Here is a 22,894-nt window from a genome sequence, read left to right on the forward strand (position 1 = left end):
TGAATTCTTCATCAAAAACTAAAACTGGTAGTGGTGGGGTAGACTGGAGAACCACATCTGCAAACGGCTAAGAAATCTAATGAAGAAGTAGTGATGAGAAAGGTGGCTGCTTGTTTGCTTTGGTTCTTCTCTGGTGTCTGACTGTATTCCTCTCCATGGCTACAGTCTGCTTTTTTTTGGTATGGATTTGTCTGGTATTTTAAAGAAACATGACATGGCATAACTCTTGTAGGAGAAGTGATGTTCAATAATGTAACACTTTAATCACTGTTGAAGTGTTCAGCACAGGGCACCTAATAGCCCATTGGAATGGGCTATGGCTTTTCTCACCTTCAGGTTAATGGTTTGTATTGCACTTAGCTGCTCTGAAATGGGTTTAATGCCATGTGCTGAATCTAGTTTGGAGAAGAAGCCATAGCAAGAGAGGAAATGTTGAGAGGTATTTGAGCAGGGTGGTTGTTTTGTTTGGTTGGTGTTTGGTGTTTTTATTTTCCTGATGGGAAAAGAAACACAGAAAGTGTTGGCCTTATTCTGTGGCATTCCCAGGCTACTTCTGCTAATTTTTTAGCAGGAACTGAAACAAAAGTTCCCCTTACCTTGGTGTATCTCAGCAACGCATCTTTGTCCCAGGTTCACTGCACTGGCAGGAGGGAGATGGGAGCAGCCATTCACTCCACGCTGACCTGAAGTGTGAAATTCATTTTATTTAAGCTACTGAGTCACTGTGTTTGTCCCTACTGTGTGAGGACAAACAGTATGGGAATCCTCTGTGTCGTCTCAGCTTCTCCAGTTGCATCACATCATCTTTTCCACAAAGCTCATCAGAAGCTGCAGTGCTGTACAGGGACTTCAGTGTGTTTTTAAAAAACAAGGAAACAAAAAGCTCTGCCCAACAACATGCTGAATATTGACAATTTAGGTTATAATAAAAGAAGGGTGACTTCAAGCATGGTCTTGCTTTTCAAGTAAGACCAAGCATCCTCAGTAAGCGATGAAAAATATGTGGAGTCCAAAGCAAACAAGTAGCAACCTTGGACTGGCGTTTGACTCTCTCAAAGCTGCAGTCTGCAGCAAAGACCTTACGCCGTGGTTTCATCCAGACAGAGAGTCTGGCCTCCGGGTGGGTTTGCAGACCCGACTGCTCCTTGACCTGGTTCTTAACAAGGAGTCAGTTTGTCTTTTGTCAGTTAGTGGTGGCTGGACCTGCTCTTAATGGGCAAGGGCGTAAAATAAAACCGATCTGCGCCACCCCAGCTGCTTTCCTCCTCTTTCTTGGGCTCTTTCTCCACTGAGGCACTAAGTCTGCAATTTCCAAAAGCAAATGCTTCAGTCTGTGTTGGATCAAGCTGCATCACAGGTGGCAGGTCCTCAAAGCAGTTGTGACAGCTACAATAGGGCATGTCACCCAGCTGGTGCCGTCAGGACCTGGTGTGACAGTCACAGTGCATTGCAGGTCTGGCAATAGGCAGAAGATCCCCTGAGAACTTCTCAGCACAAAACCAGCTTATGAATGATGGATCATCAGTGCATGAGCACCGCACAAAGCACACGCGCCAGCTTGGCTGAATTCAGTATCTCCTGTTCACCCTGGCTGACGCTGCAGGGAGATAAGTGCTGCTTACCGACCTGAAGGGGACTATTACTGCTTGACTTTGCAGGATCCTACCTGTTTCAGAGCCTAAACCTACCCCTTGGAGCATGGTGTGATGGCACCATGTCTGGGCAGATCTCATTTGAATCGTACAAAGGAGGTTCAGGCTCTGCCTGTCTGTCCTTGATGTTGGGAACTTATTTCAGATGGCTTTGCTGCTGGGTGCTCATACCATCTCTGGAGCACTGCTGGTAAAAGTAGCCATGTGCAGAATCAAACTTGATCAGATGGATTATGTAGGTAGTGAATGATAATCTATCGTGAGGAGTTAAACCCTGGAAGGTTCTTTTTTTTTTTTTTTTTTTTTTTTTTTTTTTTTACTTTAAACTTGGTATCCAGTGTGTCCTTGCTACTTTTTTTGAATCAAGTGGGAGTTACGTGGAAGTTATGAGGCAAAGGGATTTAAGCACTTGGCTGATCTCATGCAAGAAACACTTAATTGCCCTTTGGCTTCTGTTCTTAGAAACTTAAAGTGCTTCAAGGCATCAGCATGTATCATCTGTCCCTCTGCATAATGAAAAGAACCCTGACAGTTTGGAAAGATGTCTTTTGGTATTAGGTGCTGGTATGAAATGGGATAATAAGAGTGCGATGGAATCTTAGGCCATTTCCTTTGCTATCTTGTTCAGCTGGGAGAGCACTTTATTTTGATGCACATTTCCTGCTTTTACCAAAAAACATTTCTCCTTCATTCTTAACATTTGGTATTAACAAGTCAAATGAGGTTGGCAGGAAGCAGAGAGCAACCGTTGAACCCTGGTGCTTTCTTGCAGAATGAGTCCTGCAGACCCATACTGCATGAAGCAATGTTGTCCTGCCACAGACTCCAACTTGGTCATGATTCAAATTCACGTGGGCCCCCGGTTTTGGAAAAAAAAAAAACCAAAACACAACCTTTCTGGGATAACCTGCCTCCGTCACCCTTGTTGCAACTTCTATGCTGGGATGTAGCTTTTGGAAATCACCGAAACGCTGCCTGTTTGCATACCATTAAACACTGGGGGCACTGCGACTGTCAGGCTTTGAGTTCCAGAATACAGCAGAATGCTGACAGCAGAGGGTCAGGAAAGTGGTAACAACGTCAGCAGGACAACTGTGTGAGGCTGTTAGGGGTTGTGGATACATGGAGAGTGCCTTCCCCGGCTAGCAGAAGCTGCATGGCTCACCTTCCCCTTCCTCTCTGGCAGTGATGTGCCATCAGCTGAAAGCCAAGAGCTGTTCATTGATTATTACACACCATCATTAACCGGCACACGCTGAACAGAGGCATTGAAGTAGTGAGTGAAAATCTGGCTTTCGGCTCCTGGGAATGATTTTCCAGGAAGGTGAAAGCAAACCTGTGTCAGTCAACAAATTGGGAAATCCCTGATGCGTCGCGCATCACTGCCATCCTGTGCAGCAGCTTGGGAGGATCTGATGCAGAAATACGACCTATTAGCAGACCTCATATGTTGTCAGTGTTCTCATGGATGGCCCAGGGTGTAAAACTAGCCAGGCAATACAACAGACGGCAAGCCTGGCACCTTGAGAAAGTTCATCTTCTGGAAGCACCCAGGAAGGGGTGATGTTACATTGAATATTCGGCCATTACAGTGCAGCAACTGGTGGCCCAAAGGCAGCTTGGGCAGTGGTGGTGTGGTAACTGCCAGCTCAAAAGGAGGAGGCGAGCATGTAGGCAGGCAGAGGAACAGGACTAGGTTTCTTTTGTTTTTGTTTGCAGAAACGTCGGCTGTACACCAATTAGATGAATCCTTTCAGTAGTGGTACCAGAGTTCTTAGCTTCACCCCCATGCTCTCCAAATCAGCTTCTCGGGTGATGGGAGTGTCTGTTCTGAGGCTGTCACTGCTGCTTGCAGCTCGTCGCCTGAAGCCACCTTACTGCACTGTAATCAGCAAGAAAACGTGCCAGTGTGGACAGGTGTTAGAGCAGCTTACTAATTTTTATCAGACGATAAATGTTTTCATTTATTCTCTGTCGCAGAAGAAGCCTTGGTTACTCTTTGGAAAAATTGAACAGAGATAATAGGTTTCTGCTAATACTCCTCTTCTATCTTGCTTACTCAGAGCTGGTCCCATCTCTACAATGGGGAGACCAGCTTGTCTGTTGAACATATCACTGCCAAAGCAAACTGTGGAAATCTAATGATATTACATATTGCTCTCAAAGATGGAGAAAACATTTGTAATACTCTGGCTTATCACTAAGCTGCCCGGTCATGAAAGAAGCAGCAAGCTGATGCATTCAAATAATAATAATAATATATATAAAAAAAACCCAAACCAAACAAACACAGAGGAAGAGAAAAATGTTTTAAGAAATCTCTGCTTGGTGCTAACTTTTCCTATCAAAAAGACCAATGCTTTGGCTTAGGTCAATACGATTGTAATAGCATCTCTGAGATACAATTTGATGTGGTGTCCGTGGAGGTATTGTTTGTTAAGTTTATTTTACTTTTTCCCTACCGATCTCCTTCCCTGTTCCATAGTTACACTGAAAAAATAGGCATTATATGCACTCTCAATTATTAAGTTTTTATTCATGGCAACTACCCACTGGTGAGCTTTAGTAACAATTATCTTCCTCCAGAAGTGTAGGATTGCATAGCAAAAGATTAGATTGGTTTTGTGGCTTTGCAACCAACTTTCTTTCTAACCTTGGGTGAACCTTTTGATCACAATTATGTCCCAGTGCAGCAGTGTTATTAAACTTAATAGTAGAATTTAAAACAAATATTGTGGTATTAATGGGTACTCTGATATCAGCCTGCCTCTTTTTTTTCAGAAGATCTCAAATCAGAGCTTTCAATGACCTTGGTGGCAGCTGACCTTTGTGTTTTGAGCTGTTGGGCTACTTCATGCTACTTTTCTTGATTGTCTGAACCAAGCACAAGCCTTCAAATGGCCGAGAACTGCAGGTCGTGAGAAATGTATGGGGCTGAGGGAGGCCAGAGCAACGCCTCTGCTTGGACCGGACACCACAGCTCCTGCTGCATCCCTGCAGATGGGCTGCACAGGGTGCGTGGGGGCTCCAGGGGCACCCAGTCATGGACTGCAGCCCTTTTGGTTCATGTCCATTTAGGGCTGCTCCCCATCATGTCAGGGATGCTATGTTGCTCAGGGTTGGGTAGTTTCTGGTGTTTAAGAATTAAGAGCCTCATGCTAAGCACGGCTCTTGGTCAAGGTGATTTTGCAAGACTTGTGTTACCTCTGTTGATGGATTTGATGCTGTTAACCAGATTGAATTGGTGTCTTCTGCCAACAGAAAAAGTGAAAAGACCTCCAGGGTGCCCAGTGTGTTTGACGTGAAGTTCACAAAGATTAGAAATCATTGCTGCAGCCCTTGTCTGTCTTACCTTTTGCCATTCCTGTCTCCTTAGTACAACAGTATCCAGATAAAGATGTCTGCTAGGGAAATCTCCTTTCCAGGTTCTCCCTGAGCCAGCTAATGCACCTACCCCAGACGTGCACTTGATAACACGTGCAAGGTGTAGCCAAAGGGACATTCTCTTGCTCCACCTCCACATTTTGCCCGATTCCTGTTTTACGAGAGGACCTGAGGTTGCAAGGGGGAGTTCCCAGAAATGATCAATCAGCACAGTGAATCCTGTGGCTTCCTCCTCATCACTCACTGGAAGGGGACACCGCATTCTAGATACTGGACTTAATTGCTTTCTGAATGGCAACACATTAGGTTTAATTACCCATAAAATTGAAGTACAGATACTTTAGGTCCGAAATAATTTTCCAGCTCAGTAATCTATATGTGGCCAAACTCTCAGCACAGTGTCTTATGTTTCCAAAGGCATGTCAGGGTGCAACAGTTACGCGTTCATCCATCAAAACACTTTTACCTGGAAAAACACCTTTTGCGTTTGGCAGTTTTTTGATTGCAACCAAAATGCAGGAGTCTGGCTCTTGGTTAGCTTGCAACTGAAATAACTGCTAGGATTGCTAAGCAGATGTAAAATTCTAATGTCAGAACAGTGGTGTTACCTTTTATCTCTTAACTGATTGCTCTTCTAAAAAGTAAAAGTGGGAAACCCCAAGTCCATTAAGATAATTGACACACATCCTCTTTTAACTATTGATATTAAAAGAAATAAGCCAGATCAAATGCGGAGGGAATAATTACAGAGAAACTTTAATCTGCCTATGAAATATTGTAAAATTAAAAGAAAAAATATTTCTTGCTTGTATATTGAAGTCATGAGCTCTCTGAATAGAAACAGGATGAAAAGAGGCATCCTTAAAGATGCTATGTTTTTTCTTTTTCTGCTTGTTTTTTCTGATCTCCTGCTTCCAGCCGTTGGGTTCTCCTGACCAGGGCCTCTCTGGGGCAAACGTGTTGGGCACTTTCAACTGCGTGAGGTTTCGTAACATGTTGTCATCTGCTGCGGCTGCATAAAAAAACAAATTGGGCAGCACTTATATTGCATTAAAGCATGACCAGGATGAGGCTTGACAGAATGAAAAAAAAAAAGGACGCTTCTACTATTTCCTTTTGTGTTTGTTGTGGTTTTTTTTTTTCTTTCATTTTTGCACACATCAGTACGAAGCCCCCCACACACACATACCAAAGGTTTCAGGAAAGGCATGTTGGTTTTTATCTGAATAAGAATACCTGGAATTATATAGCTAGTATTAGCAGCATTGAGGTTTTTAAAGAGATTGAGAGATGACTCAAGTTTCAGGGGAAAAAATCCTAACCAGTGAGAGTTATGAGCTAGCTGCCCATGAACAGGCCATCCCACTGGGAGTCTGTAGCAATGCATCTTGCACCTTCAGCTGCTTGCTATGGAATAATTCCTCCTTTGTTTGAAAGGAAAATAGTAGATCCTAGTCTTACCCTGTCTAGCTGTGACTATGTTTCCATTTTTTCCTCAGTCTGTGAGAATAAAATGCAACAGAGCCTGTTATTCATGATGGCCCTGAATTCAAGGAATTAAATAAGATAGGTACAGGCTAGGTGAGCTCAAGCACAAAAGTATATTAGTATTTCCATGGTGGCTGGCTCGGATTCTGCTTGCAGGGAGCCGCAGCTTTGCTTATGCCTACTCTCTATCTCCAAAACATCATGAGCTTTCCTATTGCTTTCCCTATAAATCATTCTTTGTCGAGCAGGCTACATACCTCACTGAGCAAAAGCTGAACATTCCCTCCTTAATCTGGAGTATATATTATTCTGCTAATGATCATATGGCTACTTTTTTTTTTTTTTTCCTCAAGGTCATTAGTCACTCGCCACAATGGTAAAATGTGATGAACAACCCTATGAAAAGTTCAATGAAATGAATAACTACCTTTAAACTATTTTATGGAAAAAAAAAATGGCAGTAGTAAACTAGGTAGTGTGTGTCATGTAGATGAATTTTCTGTGATTAACCTTGCAAGGCTGAAATTCAGTCTTCTGCATTGTACTTTAGATACCTTTGTGAAATTACTCTAATCAAGAATTTTCTTTATTATTTTCTTGTACACTTTAGTTTCTCAGATAAGATATGGGGGGTAACTGGAGATTTCCCTGCTTCTGAGAAATTATGCTAGTCCTCTTGCATATGTATTTTTAATAATTTCAGAACTTTCCCCCATAAACCGCAAAGTAGATGAGTAATGAACTGGTTTGAATTGGAGCTCTTCTACTCAATACACAACATACTATGATGAAGTAATAAATTCACAACAAAAAGGGCTTGTCATAGTAGTGATATAATGAGTCCCTGGTTCTTCGGTGAGAAAGACGCTATAAAGATATCAACCCTGATGTTTGTATTTACTTATTCAGATGAATAAGTAAATAAATCAGGTGCAGCTGGTTTAAGGAAAAAAAAAAATAGTTTGTTAAAGTGGCCTTCAGCTTGAACTAAGAGAATAACCCATGGCATGGTACAAGCAAATGATCCAAAACCTTGCTGTGAACACATCAATCTTCTCCCGTAGTGACACAAAGTGTTAAAGACATTAACTGTGTTATCTAATGTAGAGGTGGCCAGTGAGACCTGATTAGGGATAGCAAGTTGCTCTGAGGTTTTGGGTGGAGGTTGTTCTGGTTGGGTAAAACATTGCACTTACAAACAGAAATAGAAGTGGGCATTACTTTTTTCCCTGCTGCCTTTGAAGGCATTCAGATTCCAGTGTTTTCAGTTCCTGCAGATTTTTGTTTCTTTAAACCGCTGCAGTACACACAAAAGTGAGGTTTGCCCTTCCGGAAGGCTCAGCATGAGTATGCTAATCTATTTGAATCCCAAAGGCTTAGTGGGCTAAATCTTGTATGGATTTTGATTCATTTTTGCATAAGAACGAATTTCTGCTACAACTGTAAATGAGTAGCAGCTTCAGTGTTACCTGATTTTTTTTTTCCTTATGATTATATTCTAAATCTTACATTATTTCACTTTATACATGAAGCTCTTCAAAAGGGTGTTTCAAAAATGAGTTATTTTGTATAGAAATTTTTTTTTTCTGCCTTTCATGTTTACACAAGAAGTCTTGACAGCATAATTGGAGAATTTCCCATATAACTGAAAGCGTAGAGAACAAGCAGAATTAAGTTTTTGCTTTTCATGTCTATAAAGCCACTGTAATTTTTTGAATATGGAAGGTTCACGGGTTTTTGACTTTATTGGTGGCAACTGCTGTAACACTTGCATTCCTTCCAGTTAATGCACTGTGCAAAGGTAAAAAGGCACTTGAGCAACCTGGCAGATTTTGGTGGACTAGCTGATGTCAACAGAGTTGGGAGATATGAGGGGTAGAAGGATCCTGGTCACTGAGGTGACGGTGTAGCTGTACAGGTGACCTCCTCAGAGCTGGATGGGGTGGTACTTGGGCTGGGAATGCCTGGAGCAATCCTTTTGTAGCAGGATATCATCTCCTTTGAGTCCCGTTATTCTCAAAACGTTATGTACATAATTGTATAGCCATGTAAATAAATGAAGGATAAACCGCTGATTTGATGGAGCCAATGTGCTAAACCAGCGATGTGTTGGAGACGACTGCTCCAGCCTTGGAGTGATCAGTGCTGGCCGGGGCCAAATGAGCTGCTCTGTGGGCAGGCCTGGGGAAGAAATACCTCTATTTGTTTCTACTGAGGTTACAAGTGGCTTGAGTTTTCTAAAGATGGCTTCTTGTTGTCAAATTATCAGTTATTATACTGTTGTTGAAATGCTAGACTGAATATCTCAAGTGCCACTTGAGTTGTAGTGGCAGATTTGTTGGCGAGGGATGGAGACAGCAAGAGAACACAATGCTCGCCCAGGGAGAGGTTGAAACTGTCACTTTGCTCTTTAATGGAGACAGGAAAGGTAATTAACAGCTAGCGTTGTGTACAGATTTGTATTTCATGGGGAAGATGACTCATTTTGGCTCTGAGCAAGTATGAGAATGAAATTAAACCAACGCCTGGTGCTATGCCAGCAACTTTGGCATTTTAAAAATATCTCCCCTCTGTGTCCCAACACAAGCTCACTATATTTTCAAAATCAGTATGTGCTTTGTGCGAGCAGGGTTTTCTAGGCTCTCTCTGCAGGTGAAATATAGCTTTTATTTTCCTACTTGCATCCAAATTCATTCATTTAGTAACCTCACTGTGCACTAGCTGTGTGGTTTTTACGTGCATCAGCCTGTTTCCATAGAGTCTTGAAATTGTACTAGCTCAAGGTTAGATTTATTGGGGCAGTCAAGAAGTTTGCAGAAGAGTGCATTGGGCAGGGCTGGCTGAGCAGGGTACGCTGAACATGACATGTGGAAAGGCAGCAATTATTCATTCCATTGGGATCATGCTACCTAGCAGTTTTTATCCTGCGTCCTGGATGGCCAAGATGGCTGAATCAGACTATGCCTGGAGCTTCTCTGCATGTCTAAAGGGTTGTGGGGTGGGTTTTGTGTGTAATGGGTCAATGGGATACTCCAACAGAGAGCTGCAGTTTATGCAGCAAAGTTTGGGCAGAAGTACCGTGAGTGAAATGCAAAACAAACCACAATATTTAGAGCGATGTATTCTTTGCTCAATGGTGTGGGTTTACTCTATTTGTTATCCTTTTTGGGAAGTGACCGATGACCAAGGTCTCCGGTTAGATGTGCCTTGTCCTCGCTTCCCTGCCTTTTATTCTGCAAGTCCTCCTTTTTTTCTCTGCACAATGTATTTCCATACATGTGCCTGCTGAGGGGTGGCTGGATACCATCACCAGTTCATGGAGAGACTCTTAAGTCAGCATTTGGGTCTACCCTGGCCAAGGATCAGTGAGGAATCTTCATGGTCGATGGGATGGAATAGGAAGAAGGGAGTTACCTGCATTCTCAAGGAGGCAGTTGCCCAAATACCGTGTTGTGACAGAGGAGAGGGGAATTACTGCTGAATAAGGCACCACCAAGTCAGAGCTGGGGGTAGCAGCCACCAGCGGAGGATGGGACTGTGTTACCTGCTAGACACGGAGGCCTCGGGCAACCATGGGACCGTGCCTCTGTGCTGCCCACAGTTTCTCCACAGTCACTTGTGTTAACGCTGAGCAAGTGTTGAACAAATGAGTCACAATTCCAATATGCTGTATTTACCTTTCACAGCTGTAAAGGACTAGCCAGTGGCTTTTTACTACTCAGGCAAAGTAATAGACAACCAGAAATGAGACATATGAAATACTCTAATACACTCCAATGTTATCTTTATTCTGGGAACTTTTGTAAAAGGTGGTAGAGGACCTTGGGTTTAAAATTTTATTTATTTATTTTTAAGGAAAAAAATCCATAAATAAACCTCTACTGATGAACTGATTCTTAGCTCTTCCCCTGCTTCTTTCCAAAATAGATTCAGCCCCCCATCAGCTTTACCACAGCAGGAGCAAAATTCAGATAATGAGGGCATGAGGAAAAGGTTACCAAACAAAGCTAAGGGAGTTAAATTTAGAGAAGAAAGAGCTAACAGGTGGCCAGAGAAAAGGAAGGGAGGAAGACTTTGGAGAGGCAGTGAATAGAAATGTGATTGCATTTGTTACGAGGTTTTTATAGTAGCGAAAATGTTGGGAGTAAAATAAACTCTATAAAGAACTATTTAAAAATGTATTGTTTGCAGAAAACTGTAATCAATCTAACTGACAGTCAGAAAGGTCTATTTAAATTGCAGGGCTTTTCTCCCTTGCACTCTTACCAAAATCAGCTTCAACAAATTGGGAAGAGTATAGAAGCAGATATTGAACTCATCCACTGACAAGTTAAAACAGTTTCTAAGACTTTACTGGATTTTGTGCCTCTCCCTGTCGTTATTTTATGGTATTATCTGACCTGATATTGGTCCAAGGGTTTGTCTTGGGATGTTAACACTGAGATTCAAGTGCCTTTCAGACCGTTGCTTGCTTGTGTGTCTTCATACCAAGTTGGGGTGTTTTTTTTTTTTGTTTTTTGTTTTTTTTTTTTCCTCAAAGCCAACTTTTATCAAAGAAGCAGCGTAAACCCAGGAATCTAACAGAGTCACCTACCCACTGCTTTCATTTGGCAATGATAGCTTTGACTGCAACTGTGCTCTGTAGACTGATTCCTAAAACAGAGATTAATTGTCCATGTGGGGGACTGAGATGTATCTAAAGAAAGAAACAGAAGTTTGTCCAATACTCTTCTATGTAATGCCCTTGGACTCACTTCTTATGTATGACGTTGGAGGATATTTTCGGAAAGAAGAATTTGGTTTGCTCTGTGTGACAAGAGTGACTTTGTGACTAACTCAATGCTGTATATTTTTTTTTTAATTGGTACTGAGGCTTTCTTAGTTTTCTGTTTTATACAAATTTTGAAGAAAACTCTGTATCTTGGCCACAAAGCTAGTTTCCAGGGTTTTTTTAGACAGGAGAAATGGGATTTATCTTTAGCATTACTCATCTGCTGTGCTGCTTTGGTTTGTCCATCAGTAATGGAATGAAAGGGATTTCCCTCCAGAAGTACGTAGCTCTTCATGCATGGAGTCTAAATGAATTTTCATATGTAAATATTCATGTTGCAAGTATTTGAAGTTGGACAGCTGATTCCCACATGAATTTCTCACTGTACTAAACTGGAATTTGGGAGTCTCAGTCTCACTACATTTCAGAGGTTTTTGTCAGTGTAGTGGTATTAAGCCCTTAGGTAATATATTATTGTTTCTACTTAGTGGAAATCCTCTAAGGATTACTTTCTTTCTTCTTGTAGAGTTTGACTAGATTAAGGAGGTGTATTATGACAACGCTGTATCACTATTCGGTTTTATTTGAAGGAGTAACTTGTATTTCTGCCGTTCCTGAACGTGATCAGTTGTGCATTGGTATGGCCAGGGTGCTTTTATGTTACCTAGATGTGGCCTGTGGCTGGTGTGTCAGAACGCAGCATCATCCTGAAGATGACACTTCAGTCTCTTTTTATGATTCAGGGACAACCTCTAGAATTTTGTCTTTGACATGATGGCAAGAAATATTGATTCTGAACAGTAGCGTTTAGATAGTGCCACAGCCATTGTTACAAGGACAATAACAAGGATTTTTTTTTTTCCTGTCTCCTTTATTAATCCCTGGAAAACATAATGCTGGCTACCTCACCCAGCTTTAAAAGGTAAAATGCAGCATACAGCCTCTGTGATTTACTCAGAAGAAATATTTTTAATTTGGACATCCTTTTTATTCAGAATATTGGCCTGGCCTCAGATGGCCTTTTGTTCTAATTCTGTCCTGACTATTGGGGGATTGACTAGTTAAGGATATCCTATCTAAAATCAGTTTGATTTACTTGTTGTTATTTTGTTTGGGTGTTTTTTCCACTCAATTATTATTTTGAGTTTGAAATGGAGCAAGGCACCCTGTTGTACAACCTCTTTTAAAGTGTTTTCTTTCCCAGTGCTAAAACCAAATCTAATTTAAACTCTTTTCTTCACTTTAGAGGTTTTCCTGATCCAATCTATCTGTCCTTATTTAACCAAATCAGACTGTTTCAGATTACCATGTTTCTAATTATAGTATTGATTACCTTTTCCTCTCATTCATTCTTTTTTCAGGCTTGTTAACTCGTAGCTTGAAGTTCTGCAAGGAGAGTTTGCATAGCATATCCTTGAAATTTCACTTGGAAACTATTACTTGGACAGTTACTTTAGAAGTATTCTTGAGGTCATTACAGTTTTTGTCAAGAACAGTTTAATTCTCTGCCATTTTCCACCTTTGTTATTATTGTGGATTGTCATGGGAGCAGGTTAATTTGGTCCAATTTCCTCCTCATGTTCTGTCCCTCATCTCATGAATGCAAACACGTGAAAGCTGGACTCTGCGGAAGATTAAACCTGTGGTGACAAGTAATTCCTGTGACAGAGGCTCTAATGAGAAGAAAAGAAGACCTTAAAATATCTTTTTTTCACTTAATAAGGCTAATCTAAGCAGTGGTATGAAAACTGGAGGACAGCTCTGACCTCTCTGCTAGTCATGTTATGAGCCACTTGGGGACTGGCCTTTGGGCATGTACACATGGGGAAGTGACTCCATGGGCAGGCAAAATTAAAACTCTCTCTTTGAAGAGCAAGGAAAGCTCCTCAGCAGTGATCTAGAAGAAAATGGGTTGGTGGTCCTGCTGTCCGGAGGCACGTGAAGGGTCGACAGCAATCTTCCCTCTGTACTGTCCTCTGCCCCTGCTCACGGCTAATGTGGAAGTGGCCATCACCTGGACAGACAAAGCCTGTCTAGTGGCAAATGTGTAGAAAAAGGCATTGATCCTGTCTTGGATAAACCTTTCCAGTTTTTGGCAATTGCTGCTTCAGAGGCTTTCAAGCCATACTCTCAGGTGCTAAGTCTTCACGGCTTTGTCTAGTCCCTTACTAAATTCTTTTAAAAACCTTTGTCTTGTGCAATAACTTGTGTCAAGGAGTTCCATAAATTATCTATGTAAAAAAGCACTTTATTTAATTTGTGTTAGACATGCTGCCGGATCGTGTCATCAAATTCCACCCCTCACACCCATTTATTAAGTTGGGAGTAGTTGCCCTCTCCCTACCTTTCCACTCCTGATTTTACAGACCTGTTGTACTCTGCTCCATCACTCTCCCACCATACTCTAGGGAGAGCCCTTAAGGAAATTCAGACCCGTTAAATGGAAGAGGTCAGCCTGGAGATGCTCCTTAGGGTCAGATTCATCAAGCAGTGCTCTGGATCTCAAAAGCAATGAATACTGAAAGAGGCTATTTGTAATAGGAAACATTTACCATAGTTTTTCCTTTCATACATACAACTATTCAGGCATAAGCATGGTTTTTTAGGGTAACTTTTTTACAATGGGAAGCAGTGAATTTGCTGTCACTTGCCAGAAACACCTGCCTATCACCCTAGGGAGAAAATCCTCACTTTCTGGGAGTTTATTGATGACAGGGCTCTGACTGATAACTAATTCCAGCTCTGGGTTTCTCCTGAGACTTGTCTCTTGCTGGCTTATCCCTTGACCCATCCCTAAGCTCTAGTATCCTTTGACCAGAGAGGAAAATGAAGCAGGATAAAAAATAGATGCCGTATTTCAGTAAGATTTCCTGGTACGTGGTTTAGATGTGCATGTGAACTTAGCTCAGCAGGTCAGTCAAGCCTTCCTCCTGTCCTTGCATCTCATTGGCTTCAGTAAAAGCCAAACACATGTAAACCATGTGCTTATGGTTTGTCCCTGGATCAGAATGAGAGAGGTCACCTTGCAGGTGGCCCAGCTGTAACCCTGTGCCTGGGGTCTGCTGGGGCTCAGGAGGTTGGAGGTCATCCTGGTCCTGACCTGCTGGATGGTAAAAGTGACTGCCCTGCTCTGAGCTTCCAGGCTCACCATTTGTCAGCTGGAGCGGTAAGTGCTCTGCCTCCTTGCAATCTGTGGCAAAACATCCCTGTATAAGTTATAGGTGTTGCTAAAAACTGTCATGGCAGCAGCTTGGAGATTACAAACGCTATCTGAGAGGCTTTTGTTGTTGGAAACTGGCTCGTTTATATGTGAAGAAATCAGAATTTTTGTAAGCAGAATGTTTTTTCCCAGGTCTGGATGCTCCCAAAAGCAAGAACATTTCCATCGGGTATTAAAATCTGGCTTTTGCTTTCAGCAGCAGGCAAGGATGTGTGTTATTACTGTACTTGGACAAAATGTCACTCAGGATAATACAGAGCTGCAGACAAGCATTGCTTTAAAAGCAGGCCCTTGTCTCTCTGTATTTCCTTCGCACACTGAATGTTTGGCTAAGCTCCAGGAACTTTCCAAACACAAACAAGTATTTATGTATTAAGCCTTTTTATCAGGCTACGCTCTGTCTGAGCTGGGATGTGGGCAGCCTTTCTAATAAGGTGTATGTAGAATTGTTAATGGCTTTCCCATCAACCCATGCAACAAAAATATCAAAACTTTAAAATATTAAAACACTAAAAGTTTTTTTAGAACCTAAATTACTGTCTTCCTTCCACTAAATAGTATTAGAAGAATGAGCTAATTATGGGTTTGATAACAAACGCTGATTTTTCTTCCTAAGTTAATGGATTGCTGCATGGGTACGGTGAGAATGGGAAAAGCAGGTTGAAGCTTCTGCATGTGGCTTGTGCCTGGTGCTGGGATGAACTTTGGCAGCACTGGTCCATCCTCGTCCCCTGGTCAGTGCTACTTCCAGGTAGCAGGTAATAACCAAACTAATAATGCTTGTGCAGTTGCTAACATAATATAGCCAGCAGTTTAGGATTTCTAAATGCAGTTCCAACAGAAATAGCACTAGCTTCCTTTAATGGCAAGGATGAGTGGGAGTGGGGAATGGCACGATGCTGTGTCATCTCTGCTCCACCAAGCCAATGCAGGGGTTGACTGCCCTGGAGCAGTTGCAATCACACTGGCATTTCCAGTTGATGAAGTTTGAATTGCTGGTGCTCAAACTGAGCTTGTTGCAAACACTAGTAAAGGACTTCAGGGCTTTTACTGTGCTCTCTTTTCTTCACTAGACTCACTGAAATGCAAGAGAGATGCATTTAAAATATGTATTTTAAAATAAGTAGATATATTTTAGATTTGAAGATGCAATCTGTTGTTCGGTCCTTAGTTTACGTGTTTTATGTCAGTGGAACGATCTCCAAAATAAGCTACTAACTCTGAATGCACACCACAGCAAAACCTGGCCTCAGTAGTGCCTTGAAATAAACTCTCATTGGCTGCAAGATGTGCTTTGTCCTATGGACTCATTTCCCATACATTTATAGGTCATGTGCTGTCCTCTCTGCCCTTAGACAGCAGGAAAAAGTCCTCAAAAGTGAAGTTTAAGTGTAAATATTTGCCTCTTTGGATTCAAATTTCACTTGCATCAGATAGAATCTGAAATGATCTTGTTCATGTTTTCATCAAATAGGTAAGTAGAAGTTATTGAGTAATACCCTGTGTCTCCATGGGGAGCTCAGTAGAAGTGAGCTGCACGTGCGCAGGTGTCCAAGGGGGCAGGATCCGAGTCACACAATGGCATTTCCTATGCTCGCCTCATCAGGATCCTTATCACTAAAATAGCTGAGAAAGGGATGTGACAGTGGTGGGGAAAAATTAGCAGTGAGCTCTGGAGAGCAGGAGTGATGGTGGTAGCTGCTCAGAAAGGTGGGTCGGAAACATCCACCAGCTCTTGCCTGTGTCCAAACTGGAGGTGTCCGAGAGCTGTGCGGGGAGGACCTTTCCCACTGAGCTGCTGTAACAGAAATGGGTTTGTGCTGAATGAACGTGGATTTGAGTAGTATTCTTTGATACATCACGCTGTTTCTGGGAAAATCAAATTTTTGGGTTCAACCACAGTTCATTTTTAAAACTCTAACGTATATTGGAGTTCATCATGCCTCTCTTTCCTTTCAGGAGCATTTATTTTTTTTTGTTTTTCCCACCCTTGTTTCTTGCTGGTCCATGTTAGCATGCAGCTCTCCTTGCATCTAGAGATCAAAAAATCCTGTATATATGACAGAGCTATTGAAGGTAAAAAGGGGATAAAAGAGTGATAGCTGGGAATAAAGCCAACATTGTGGTTTCTCAAAAAGCATCCTTCTGAAGTGTAAGTGCTCAGAAAAGCACCAGATGTTGTGTGTGTGTGTGTGTGTGTGTGTATTTTTAATACAGCTTTGACTAGAGCAAATTGATAAAGAGGGTTGTCTCTAGAAAAGGGGATTTGGGGCAGGTAGGAAGGGATGATGAGCTGAAGACCAAATGCTCCCCTTCATTTGTACTTCCTCTTGTCAGGGAGAGGAGGAACATTTCAGCCAATTGATCTTTGGGCCAGAGCAGCTGTGTCTGGTAGACAACAGACACTTTAAAACCACAAGTTTCTTTAAACTCTCTCAGCATTAGCCTTTCTACTTAAATGAAGAGGACGTGCCCTTAGCATCTGCTGTGGCCTGGGATTGCGTTCTCTTGTGCACTGGGATCCCTTTACATCTGCTTGAACCTCCTCTGCAGAGCAGATTTCCAGGTCTGCCAAGAGTGAAGGAAAAAGTGACACTCAGACAGCTCTACCCATCCCACTGTTTTGCTGAGACTTGCACAGGCACTTCAGTTTTGGGACATGAGAAGCTGCCAGTGTTTCTTATATAAAGTTTGGCTTTTGTAGGCCTGTCTGCAAAGTAGGTCAATGCTCAGGGCTGCAGTGAAGGTCAGATTGGTCCCTGCAATCCCAAGGTTGATGTTGGAGCTTGGCAGCCAGTTTCAGTCCTCCCAGGGTTCTCATCCTTTTCTTCCTCTTTCTCACTGTAGCAGGGCAGAGGCTCCTCAGTTCCCCCCAGCTGACTAATGCACTTAGCATGACCCCTGTGCATCTCTTCTTCAGCAGAGACCTAAGGCCAGGGAGAGCTTGTAGGTGTGACCTAGGTCACGCTGGGACAAGTACTGATGCTCTGTGCTAGCAAGCCCCATGTTAAATGGTTTGCAGACGTGCAGCTGACATGACCTCGCTGAGATCAGAGAAGCTGTGGCAGGAGAAGTTTCTGCTCAGCAGCTGTGAATTATGTGCGTCGCCAGCGCCGTGGAGACTTGATTCTGTTTCTGAACACGTCTCTGCTGGCAGGATGAGCTGTGAACAAAACAAGGTGCTGGGAAGGAAGGGAGTCAGCTCAGTAGTTGGGAAAGGCAGAGAATTTATTTATATAGAATCATTTTTCTGAACAACTCAAATTACAAAACAAAGATGTTAATGCCGAAGTAGCCTGACAGTTGCCATGGGGCCAAGGAGCCACTGTGCTTCTTGGTGCCAAATCACTAATGCTCTGCACAACTTTGAGTGAGGCAGGTCCCCCTTTTTGTGTCAGTCATTACTGCTGTATGAGAAAAGAGAAAGATGAGACAGGGAAGGAGCTGGAATCTCCTGGAAAACCTAGGTGACTGCACTTGGAGCATGTGCCATCCTGGGGCACATTAGCAATCTCAATGTTGTTCGTGGGTGCATTATTAAGGAAGTGTTTCTAGATAATAGCTCTGTTGCAGTTTGTCTATGTAGAAAGCTTACTTAAGCATAATTTCTCCCAGGACATTTAGTGCTTTTCTTTTCTTTGGACAAACACAGAAGGATAAAATGGATCCATCCACAAAAGCCCCAAAAGCTGCTGCTTTCACCAGCAGAGCTGGCTGTCACCTGGGATGGCCAGGAGCATCACTCATGGAGCATCTCAGTAATTGGACTTTGCCAAGGAAGAAGTAAATAAAAGGTACCCAGTGAGGATTGCTCCAATAGCATGGATTTCACAAATTGAAAACATATTAGCTTCTGACAGCTCTCTTCTTCTATAGACAAAACAACTACATTCCCAGGAGCTCTGTGCTTAAAGTTTTAAACATTTTCCCTCCTGGTGAATTCTTTGTGCATCTAAAGAAGGCTCCTAGAGCCTGATTTTTACATGGTTTTGCACCTTGGTTTATCATTCACAACAATGCCAGGCAGGCTCAAAATATTTCTTTGCATCTGATCTGGCAGCATTTCACATCCACTTGGCACCGAGGCATGTCTTTGTCTCCTACTCCACTGGGAATGAGGCAGTAACAAATTTGGCCCTTTAGATATTTCTTACAGTTGAACCCAAGGTTAGATATATTCTCTGGTACTCTGCAAGATTTCAATTTGTTTATTCTTTACTCTGCTCATCTTGCATCTACTCTTGGTATGTGCTGATAAAATTGAAAAGAAAAAACTTTCTTAAAGTTTTGAAGATAAAAAAATGTCAGGTGCATCTTAGAAACAGAGTTTTAGTTCAAGTTTATGTCTGCTCTGTCCTGACAGGCTGTGCACAGCATATTCTAGATTCGGAAAGGTTGGGAGGAAGGAGACTAGTGCAGTGGCTAACGTCTCATAACAGCACTTTCTCAGGCTGTTAGAGAGAAAGCTCAGTGCTTTGCATCAGTCTGCCAATATATAGTTGAGTCAATAGGTGCCTTGTTTTTTTTAACTCTCCACATGGATGAATTTGGCTCATGGGTTTTCCAGTAAATCACTAGAAAACTATTTACGACTTGGCCTTCTTTGTACAACTTCTACTCCAACTGCCAGTTACACCAAATAGAAAAACTGACAGCAGGGCAGATCTATGCCTCTTGTCTTGGAATAAATTGGGGCCTTTTTTTTTTTTCCTAGTAATGGGTCACAGCCAGCCCTTTCCAGTATCTGCAAGAAGCGGAGGTAGGTGCGAGGTCATCCTGTTAACAAGTAGAGATGAGCGGAGCATGAAAGACTCAGGAGGCAATCGCAGTAATCTGCCAGGCTCTAGCGAGGCAGCTCTGGGGTGAGCTTTCTCTCCTTGGTTTGGATCTTGGTTAGCTACTGAAGGGAGGGAAGCCCAGGGCTCACATTGCTGGCTGAGCTCTGGCCGGCAGGGATGCTGGCAATACCTGTGGGGCAGTGCTGAAGGCAGGGGTTGCCTCTTGTGGGAAAACTGAATCAGTGTGGGCTTTTGCACAAGGTGTGCGGGCAAACTGAGCACCTCCAGCTACTTCTGGATAATTTGAAGCCACCAGACGTCCCCCTGCTATGAGCTTTGCCAAGCCAGTCTAGTTTGTCCTGGTTCTGGGAGTCAAATTAATGGGTTGGGTAGAATGAAGTGACCACCATGGTAGAGCAAGTACAAGCACTTACCACAGATGTTCTCCCCTGAAGGGAGGAGAGGAGGAGGCTTGGCACAGTCCTGTGTTGCTGCATTGCGAAAAACAAGTCTCCAGCCTGTTTCAAACCTCAGCTGGGCATCAGTTGGGAATACTAGAGGAGGAGTCTGAATCACTGGGACAGTGTCACTTAGCCCTTACTTTTAAGCAACTCTTCTCTAACCGACCTGGAAACGCTTTGGCCAACCCCCCACCTCTTTCTTGGCTGCAGGAAGCATCAGTGCAGTCTGTAGGGACAGAGAAACCAGAGAAGAATTAACGAAGGATGTGAGGGAAGGATTTTGCGTGATGAAGTCACGCACAGAATCGATTTAAAAGCAGGTGCTGAAGACCAGTACCTTTAGGGGAACTCAGGGAGCCATCCTCACAGCCTCTGCTGCCTGCAAAGGCAGTTTTTATACTGTGGTACACAAAGAAAGAAACAACCAGGCCCCTTTCCCTCTTCGAATGACAGTGCTCAGCTCTTCAGCTGTGAATAGGCAGCCCCAGCACAGGTTACAGAAACTGTTGCCTCGTGCTCAGTACAACTTTGCAAAGCCCGGCTCTGATCCATGCTGACTGTTGCTCTGCACTGTGATGGTGGCTCTGGAGAGATGATATTGGATTTCATGGTTTGTGTAGTTTTGCATGTTTTTCTGGGGACCGGGAGCAGTGTGTGTTCAGGCTGCTGTTCGTGATCTGCAGTTAGGGAGGAGTTGCAGTAGCTCACCTGTGCTTGGAGGTAGCTGGGACCACAGTTTCTCAGGCTTGTTGGGAAACTGATGTGTTGCTTGTTAGGGCTTTTTCACACGGACATCTCTTGAAAACGTCCTAGTCTTCTATAAGTCCTGTTAAGCCTTCAGTGATAGGTTTTGCATCTTGAGAAACCTGTGCTGCAGAGAGGAACCCAAGAATTTATTTTTAATGAGCATTTCCAGACACTGCTAGTTGGCTTTGAAAACTTCAGCTTATAATTATTTTTGATTATATCAATGTTTATATGCTAGTGTGTGTACTGTGGGCCAGATGGTACAACTGTTGTTACCTGCATTGCAGAGGCAATTTGGCCCAAATGATGATGTAAGTCACCCCCGAGTGTCTCCCAGGTGTCAGAATTAAATACTAGCTTTTGTGAATATTATTTTTCCCTCCTACAGATGAAATGGGGCAAAAAAAAGATACGGTGAAAGGGAAAAAAGCAGCTAACAAGTACAGCTAATGCAAGGCTTAATCCTTGGCTGCAGCTTTGGGCTGTTGCAGCACAAATGAGAGAGCAGCCTTCAGACTTCACTAGTCATCTCGAAAAGGACAGGTCCCAGTCACCCAAGATAGGATTAGTACAGAAGCACAGAGCCTGTGCCATTTTTGCAATCCTTTCCATCCCTGAGTTGCTCTGTGCAAAGATATCCTATAGACAGGGCTGGGCAGAGACGTGAGGTTGAAGATGGCAGGAAAATGAGTAGTACTGCTCAAAGTACTATGTTCTCCAATTCTTCCTCATAAGGGGGATTTAGTGTGTCCACTTTGAAAACAGGCATCTGGATTGATTTAGCAGATGTTGTAGTTGCGTGATACCTATTGTACTTGACATCTAATGGATGAAAGGCAAAAAAAATCAGGGAAGCAGGATGAAATTACATGTAATCACTGTGGCGAACACTTGTGATTTTATCAAATGTCTTGGGGTATTTGGTAATGTTTGAGAGTATTGTGATTATACAAGACTGTTCCTTTGCAAAGGAAAAAAAAAAAAGGCATTTCAAGAGCAAAGTGTTATGATGTGGTCCTTAAGATTCAAACAACAGGTAGTAAAAAGAACATTGCATGTATTTCTTTGTTGTTTTAAAAATACGTACAAAACACCATGACTTCAGCCTCCTGATTTTCTGGCCTATTCATGAGGTCTTGGAGTTGGTCATTCTAGATCTTTAGGAGAACCTGTAATAACCAGGTTTCCAGTGCTGTGTGGGTTTTCAGTATTTTGTGTTTCCAAAGCAGGTAGTCCACAGAAAAGAGTTTAGGCACCCCTTGTCAGCCACGGGCTTAGGCTGTAAGCTTCACAGGAATCTAAAGCTGTTTCAGGCTTAATCACAGAAGTGTGGGTTACCCCTCCTGAGAATAAACTGTATTATATATTGTAACTGCAGCTTGTGTAGCAGAGAGACTACCCTGGAAATCAGTGTAAAGCCTTTAGTCCTTTCCCTGCTTTTTGTTGCTTTCTCCCACGTGATGCAACTGTCTTGGGGAAACCAGAAATGGCTTTTGGAACAAATGAGACAAACAGAGAAGTAAAGATCAAGGATGCTTGAAATGAAGTGTAACATCTTCACATGCCTTCCTTTAATACATTGGAAAATAAGTGCAAAAAGAGAAATATGAAGTGCAATGAATGTTGACGTCTTCAATACTTGCTTAAAGGAACCAATGTTTTTTGCTGGGGCTTGGATTTCAGGAGTAATTGCCATGTTAACATTGCATTTCTTCTGATCTCTTCTTGCAGTATAATTGTTGTATTGCTGTGGTCAGCTGCATTCCCTCTTTCTGCAGTTGCTTTATGCTTCCCCTGCAATAGGAATACTGAATTCAGGATCCGTGCTTCAAAAGCAAATCAGAAAAAGCATCTGCATACAAATGGCTCTGAAATAAGTGAGCTTTTCTTCTTTGGCACAGAAGTCTTCAGAGCTGTAGCACTACCATGAATATTTTCTTTGCTTGGTTTCTAGCAATACAAGTAGGCAAGAGCCCGTTTGCATCGAGATCAGAAAAGCTTTGTGATGAGACTGCACTTGGGAGTAGGACCGATGGAGACCGTGGCTGCTGCTGTGGTGCTGCTGGGTAACCAACACAATGAGTAAACCGAGCCGTGAAGAATTTAAGTGATCAGCCCCAAATGCTAAAGCCAGGCAGAAGCGTGACTCGGTTCTTTGAGTTAGGCCCAGTGCCACGCTTGTGTGTAAAAGTGCTTCCATGTTCTCCATCAGTGCCTCTTTTCTTTGCCCGTATGTTATGGAAGGCACAGAAGTGTTTCTGAAGGGCGGCAGTCCCGTCCCTTTCCTGGGCTAGCTTTGTGTCCCAGCAGTGGGCTGTGCTATCTCTGACGGAGCAGAGGCAATTCTGCTCTCATCTTCTGCACCCTCACTGCTGTCTCTGCTGCATGTCCCT

This window comes from Athene cunicularia (assembly GCF_003259725.1).
Source record: "Athene cunicularia isolate RWA chromosome 13 unlocalized genomic scaffold, athCun1 chr13_part1, whole genome shotgun sequence".
Taxonomy (NCBI): domain Eukaryota; kingdom Metazoa; phylum Chordata; class Aves; order Strigiformes; family Strigidae; genus Athene; species Athene cunicularia.